This window comes from Montipora foliosa, chromosome 7 (genome assembly GCF_036669935.1).
Source record: "Montipora foliosa isolate CH-2021 chromosome 7, ASM3666993v2, whole genome shotgun sequence".
Lineage (NCBI taxonomy): Eukaryota > Metazoa > Cnidaria > Anthozoa > Scleractinia > Acroporidae > Montipora > Montipora foliosa.
In genome coordinates, this window is record NC_090875.1 from 40,389,006 (window position 1) to 40,396,505 (window position 7,500).

The 7,500-nt window shown below is 36.3% G+C and overlaps 1 protein-coding gene across 7 annotated transcripts in view; it reads right to left on the reverse strand.

Moving 5' to 3' along the window:
- Positions 1 to 7,500, reverse strand: part of LOC138010976 (collagen triple helix repeat-containing protein 1-like) — a 28,864-nt gene that overhangs the window by 1,313 nt on the left and 20,051 nt on the right. The gene's annotated exons all lie outside the window — the stretch shown is intronic.

A 7,500-nucleotide genomic window follows, 5' to 3' on the forward strand; every position in this document is an offset into this window, starting at 1 on the left:
ATACATTCTTAGTTTATGTTCGTCACAATTCATGGATTGGCAGGAGAGAGGATCAGAACTTTCGTCCCAATTGACACCTAACCCCTATATCCATAGATCAGACCACAACACTGTAAATTCTATGCCGTACTCTTCTCGAATACTGTATGGGTTCTTTAACGTCCCACAGAATTTACACCCCAGGGTTATGAGACGGGACCTCCGGCTTCTTGCCCTTATCCGAGAAGACTTGAAAGTTAACCATTCGCAGATGTCGTTACAAAAGGAGCACTTACTCCATAGTTATTTAAAGACCCTGAGTGTTGGTCCGGCCGGCGGTGCTCAACCAACTGAGCCACCGGTGCGTGATATTTATTCTGTAAATTCGTTAGATCTCCAAACGTACCTTGGCCAGCCGAAAGATCGTTTAAAAATACATTTTCGCGTTGTTTTATCAGTCGTGCAATATGTGTGGGTTATTGACCAAGTCTGAGGTCGAGATGGCTGGATATTGGCCAAGTTCTCTTTTTGCGTGTTTATAGAGGGAGACAAAGTCGAGGTCCATAAACACGCAAAAAAAGAACGAGGCCATGCAATATTCAGCCATCTTGACCGCACAAGCTTGGTCAATAAAAGATTTATTATATGGGATAAAACACCATAACGATGTAACCATGTAAATAGTTACTCAGCTCATTGTTTAATTGGGTGAAATTGATTGCTTGATGACCTGTTGTTGCTTCTTTCACATTATTTAAGTTATGGTTTTTCATGTCAAGATTGTTTGTCAAACCACTTTTTAAAATAAAATTATACAGCTCTGTTTTATCAGCTTTTAACAACATAGAGTTATCAATATAAAATTTATTTACCCCATCGTTATGATGAATAGGATTTTGTAAATTGCTGGATTCTGAGCTTCTATTTTACCATCAACAACATTAAGATGATATCGTTGATAGTGTCTCTTCAAAAATTAAATTATTTGCCGATGACACAAAGATCTACAGAGAGCTTCGCAACCCTAGTCTCGATGAACAATACCTTCAAACTGATTTAAATAATCTTGGTAAATGGGCGAAAAAATGGCAACTTCGTTTCAATGAGGATAAGTGTGAAGCAATGCGAATAACGCATTCTCGTGACAAATCGACTACGAATTATAAACTAGGTACGGCCTTAAAAGATGTCAAGAGCCTTAAAGATCTTGGAATTATTATATCAAAAGATCTTTCTTGGAGTGAATATATTAGTACTATGGCGAATAAGGCGAACCAAGTCCTAGGGCTAATAAGACGGTCTGTTGGAACAGCTAATACAACAACTTTTTCGTTGCTTTACAAAACATTGGTCAGACCACTTCTAGAGTATGCTGCTCCAGTCTGGAACCCATATCTTGTCAAAGATATCCATGCAATAGAGAGCGTGCAAAGACGCGCGTCAAGATTAGCTCTTAGGCAAAAAAGAGGTGATATGTCTTATGAAGAGCGTTGTGACTCGTTACATTGGCCATCTTTGTCCAGTCGTAGAACATATTCCTCTCTTGTTGAATGTTATAAGATCGTGTTTGGCTTATCACACATTTTGAGGAATTCTTTCAATTCGCAAAAGTCAAATCCACTAGGGCAAATCACTCGTATAAGCTTTATTGTAAATTATCTAGAATCAACTGTTTTAAATATTCTTTTTTTAACAATGTAATTAGTTACTGGAACAATTTACCTAGTAATGTTGTTGAAGCCGGTTCCCTTGAACTTTTTAAATGTAAACTTAAATCCTTTTTAAAGTTGTCATTTTTATTGTTTGTCTGTTGTTTTTAGGAGAGTTTTATTCATAGGGTTAACCTCTAGACTCTCCCTTTCAAATTCATGTATAGTTATTATGAGTTTGAATAAACATGTATGTATGTATGTATGTATGTATGTATGTATGTATGTATGTATGTATGTATGTATGTAAGATCAAAATAAAAAGCTTCTAGTTGAAGCATCTGCTGTATTATGTCTACCAGGTGCAACATTTTCAATTCTTCTATTATTCAAATTTAGCAATCCAGTCATTCTATCGCTTCCATCTTTTTGAAATAATCAGTTAAATCAACTGGTGTACTAGGCGAATCACCTCCGTTTGCTTTTACATGGTCATAAATCTGCTTTTTGGTCAAAACATCACTATCATTTCATCCTGGCTGTAAATTAGTTAATTTTTTACTTTCCATATCATAATTACCATTTGGAGTTAGTTTAAAACCAACTCCTGGAACACCAGGTGGTCCTCTTAAACCTGGTAAACCATGTGTGTAAGTATTACCTGTACTATGTTCATTGAATATTCCCCTTAATATATATTTGTTATAATATTCCATAATAGTTTTGTTTGATATTTTTCATTATCAACATACAAAAAAGAATATGGCTCTTTAGTTCCTCGTTACTGGGTTGCCAAACCCAGTCGGAACCTCGGTTTCATTTCGTGGGTTTTTTTATTTTCCGTGTCGGGAAAAGTCTTGCCTGTCACTCCCCTGCTAAGTGGTGGCTTTGTGCATAGAGCCTTCTTAGCGTATTTTCGTAGGATCGAGAGGGTAGTAGGAAATGCGTGGATTTCTCTGGTGGACACAGTAGAACGATTAACTTAACCGGCAATGGCGTCGAAAGTCATGTAAGGCGAATGGCGTTTTAGTGGATCTTTGAACAAAATATACCGTTATGAAGCTCAATAATGGCAAGTCAATTGGATATACAGGCGATGGAATCTTAAAAGCGACGAGCAATGGACTTCGACAACAATCTATCGCCCGTCGAGCCGAAATCAAAGTGAGCTGTATTTACCGGAAGTACATGGTAATTTAACACGATCGAGTTTCTTGTCTTCACGCACGCAATGAAATAGGAAGAGGTTTTCGCCTCTAAGAGCAAACATGTTGTTTGTTTCAATAAATTTTTCGCTGGAAAAGGATTCTGTGGTATTTTCTGCCTTTGTGAATTATAATATCATGTTGTGTATTGAATTTTCAAGCTTAAGGTTGAAATGGGATATGGGAAAAATGAGCCCCAAAATCAGTGAAGAATTGTGACGCAGTTGAATAATAAAGTAGCTGCTATTTCCAAAATGATGGAATTACCTGGTTAGAATAAATAACGTCGTACGCGTCTTGGAGAGTAAATTTTAACTTTGCATAAACAAGACTTGGGCGATTGTGATCTTTGTTTTGACTTCGCTCATTTCATTGTCAAACTTTAAACTTGACAGAAAAAGAAACTTTCAAAAACCCGGTATCTTGCCATCATTTGACACAGACACTTCACTGTTTGGCGAGTAAACATGCCGCGGTAACTTCATCACGGCGCCCGCTGAATTCCGGCGATGTCACTTTCGATTTTGCGATTTATTTGTGCAGCCAAAACGTACAATAACAAAATTGAACGTTGCAAAAATCCCCCAAAATGTTTGTCGCTGATCGTAACTTTTTATATTCTATATTCACGGTTCAAAATAAATGTTGTTTTCATGTCGTAAATATGTTATTCTCGAGCGATCGTCCTGGAAACTTCCTTCTGCTCTTTCTAAAAACTGTGTATCAATATTTATTTACTTTTGCATCAATATTTGTTTTTGCATAAAGCAAGCTAACAAAATCTGTACCTTGCTGAGTTCGCATTTGTTAGCGTTAATAGTATTTTCGGTCCGATGCTTCTGTTTTACGAAGGGTATATTATTTTGGTCCCCCATCCAAACACTAACCCCGCCGAACAGGGTTAACTTCAGTGAACTTCGGCATTACAAAGCTGTCAGATGCTCAGAGGGCACGCTTAAACGTGTGGTGAAAAGAAGTTTATCAACATGTCAGCCCAGAAGCCAATGTTTCTCACTTCCCATTTATTTTCTTCAATCTTTCTGGGTTCAGTACTTTGCTAGTAACCACATGTCTTCTCAGACTATTTACCCAAGACTTCTACCATGGCACTACAATGATAGACAATACCAAAACAATATCGTGCACTGTTAGAGCTACATATTACGCAAGGAGAGATCTGTTTCGTCGTACGAACGTGTGAGGAACTGTGAGCCAAAGGGCCTCGTCTGGTATGACTTCTTAATGACCCCCCAACTTGAAAAAAATTGTCTGAAACGGTGCACGTACCACAGACAGGCAACCCAGTGTACCCTCACGGAGGGTCTAGTTTGTATTGTTCTATGCTAACATCAAGCTCACGTGATATCAAACCTCGCTCATTATCACTAGGGAAATCATATACACAAAAATGACAATTGTTTAAAATCTGTTTTTTTCATTTTTATGATCGTAATTCGGTATTTCCATTATATAAATTATGTTATATTAATTTAAATGAAGATAAGTTAAGATAAGTTTTTTTTTATGTAAGTAAATTATATAAATGGACATAGAAAGACTTAAGAAAATTTCTGATGCTAAAATAAAAGCTGGAAAGATGATTAACCAAATACAGGATGAAATTAAACAGTATAAGCACAGTAAACAGGATATGCAAATTGGTTTGAAAGACACTTTTAAACCAATAATCAAAGCTCAAGAAGTAACAAAAAAACAATTGACAAAAAGCAAGTCAAATTAATTGAACAACTTGAAAAGAATCAAAAAGCTCTTGCATCCAATTTGGAAGATATAGCAATGTTACAATATACATATGAAAAACCAGAAAAAACAACAAAATTACCACAACAATGACAATGATGGAATATGTAATAGATTTAGATCATAAATTTAATACAGATGAAATAAAAGGATTGACAGATTACGAATTATATGCTCCAAGTGATGTTTTTAAGGCTTCACTGGAAGGTAACTTAGATGTAAATGAATATGATAGTGAAATTGGTAAATTAAAAAAAAAAAGATTTAGGACGAGAAAAAGGTTCTTTATCTTAAAAGAGCACAAAATAAAAATAAAAAAAATGGATAAAATACAAAAATTGATAGAAGATGAAAAATTGCTTGATAAATATAGTGAAGCTATTCAAGCTACAATAAAAGGAAGTCAATATCTTATTAAAAAAGGTAAAGGATTACATTATACACAACCGAAAAGAAATGCTTATAAAATTCAACAAAATGGTCAATATGGTGGTTTGATGATCAATTTACCAAACTTATTTGGTATATTACAATTAGTTGCAACAAAAAATGGGAAAAAAAGTATTGGATCAACAAGCTGATTAGGAAAAAGGTTTAACAGCAAAAAAAGATACAGTCCATTGTCTCAAATGTTGTTTGATCAATTAAACAAACTTAGCGAAATACCTATTCATAAAACAAGTAAAAAAATTCGCAAAATTTGCTCCAGTGTTGTTTATTACAATAATATCAATGATTTGTTAGACAAATTAGAATTACTCGGTGGATCAATTTTAGCTGGCAATAATGATTTTAATCAAATAGCTTATACATTGAATAAGCAAGGAGCAATTGATAACGAACAATTGTCAGAGTGTCTATGAAAGAATATGTAATTTAATATTATAATATGAACAATAGAGCTTTACATATTTCATCAATTAATAGAGAAAAAATTGATAAAAATACACCAGAAGATTTTATTGTTAAATTTTCTCCTCCTAATTAAGTGAAGAAAAAAAATGTGGTATAGCACTTGATAGATTGAGTATGACATTTAGTTGAAATAATATTAATAGTACTTATGGTGATAATCAAATAAAATATTCAAATAATAATGGCTCAACATGGGAGACTATTTCATTTGTTGATGGAATGTACGGTTATGGTGATCTTAATGATTACATTCAACCAGCTCTCTCTCAAAATGATGATGATAAAGAAGGAATCAATTTAATATTTGTACTTTCAAGTTATGGAGTAAGAAAGAAAAACATATGAAACTGACTAGATTTTTATTTTTACGACGTTTCAAAGTCATCGTAACTCCATTATCAAGCGATAAATAAATACAAGAGCTAGAGTTTAAATAGATGGAAAGCATAATTTGCATACTACAATCCGGGTCAAAACACTTCGGGACACTTGTCAAATTTTGGGCGAAAAGTGGGGATTTTACTCTACTTGCTTCCATCGTTATATGAGCAACGTTTGTTCTTCTTTCGCTGCCCTTTTTGCGCTCCCCCTTCCCCCCAGGCAATGTATCCCAATTCATGCGCTACACAGCAGTTATTATTGAGAGGAGGGGATATTTGCACTAATCCAGGTCCATCGTCAACACGCAAATGTGAACAATGCGAGAAAACCATTAGGAAAAATCAGAAATGTGTAACCTGCAATGTGTGCTTTGGAATGAATCATGTGAAGTGTGCTGGGTTAAAGCATGTGACACATGGACTAGACTGGACGTGTGGTGGATGCGTGCTTTCTATACTTCCGTTCAGTGCGTGTTCCAGTGAAGAAATAGTGGGAGATCATGAACTTGCGGAGCCTTCTGAAGATGAGGAAACTACTCAGAAAATAATTAGAATTCTAAGAGAGAAATCTAAAGACCTACGACTCATGCACTTAAATACCCAGTGCATGACCTCTACATTCAACGAGTTCCTTCTAACAGTCAAACAATATCCAATGGACATTATAACACTCAGCGAGACATGGCTCAAGGATAACCCTGCACTTTTGGAGTATGTGTCTGTGCCTGGTTATTCATCAGTTTTTAGGAATCGGGAGCTTATTAAAGGTGGTGGCGTTGGAGCATACATCCATGAGTCAATAAATTTCAAACGTCGCATTGATATTGAGAAGCGTTCTCCTGACCTAGAGCATTTATGGCTGGAGGTGCCTGGGCGCAACAGACACAGTAAAGTTCTTATTGGAATCATGTACAGATCTACACGTATTTTAAGTGACACTGACTGGTTAGAGCGGATGGACGCTCTCTTGGGGAACATCACGGCGAACTGGGACGGCTTATTAGTCGTAACGGGCGACGTCAACATTGACATGTTGAAACCAAGTAATATTCTAACACGGAAATATCAAGCAATGTTGGATGTTTTTGGACTCCACCAGATGGTGTCAAAGCCTACTCGTGTGACCCGCACATCAAAAACACTGTTGGATCATATTGTTACTAATTACCCGCGGACTTTCACTTTTACTGATGTTATACCTTGCTCAACAGTGGCAGATCATGATGCTCCGTTCGCATGTATTAATGTTAGAATTCCTCGATTTAAACCTCGATTTAAATACATTCGAAATGAAAAGAATCTAAGCGAACGTGCATTTCAGGAAGACTTTTCTTCGCTTCCCTTAGATGTGGTTTACGGATTGGATTGTGCGGATGACATGGTAGACGCCATGAACTCGCTCATCAGGGATTGTATTGATCGTCATGCCCCATTAAGAAGAACAAAGGTTACTCGCCCTCCAGCACCCTGGTTACAGACGGATGAGATTCGCCTGTTACAATCAGAAAGAGATCACCTGAGGAAGCAAGCGCATGAGAATGGAAGCGAAGCGTCATGGAATGCCTTCAGGGAGGTCCGTAACAAAATTAAAAGTGTCGTTAATAAGGCAAG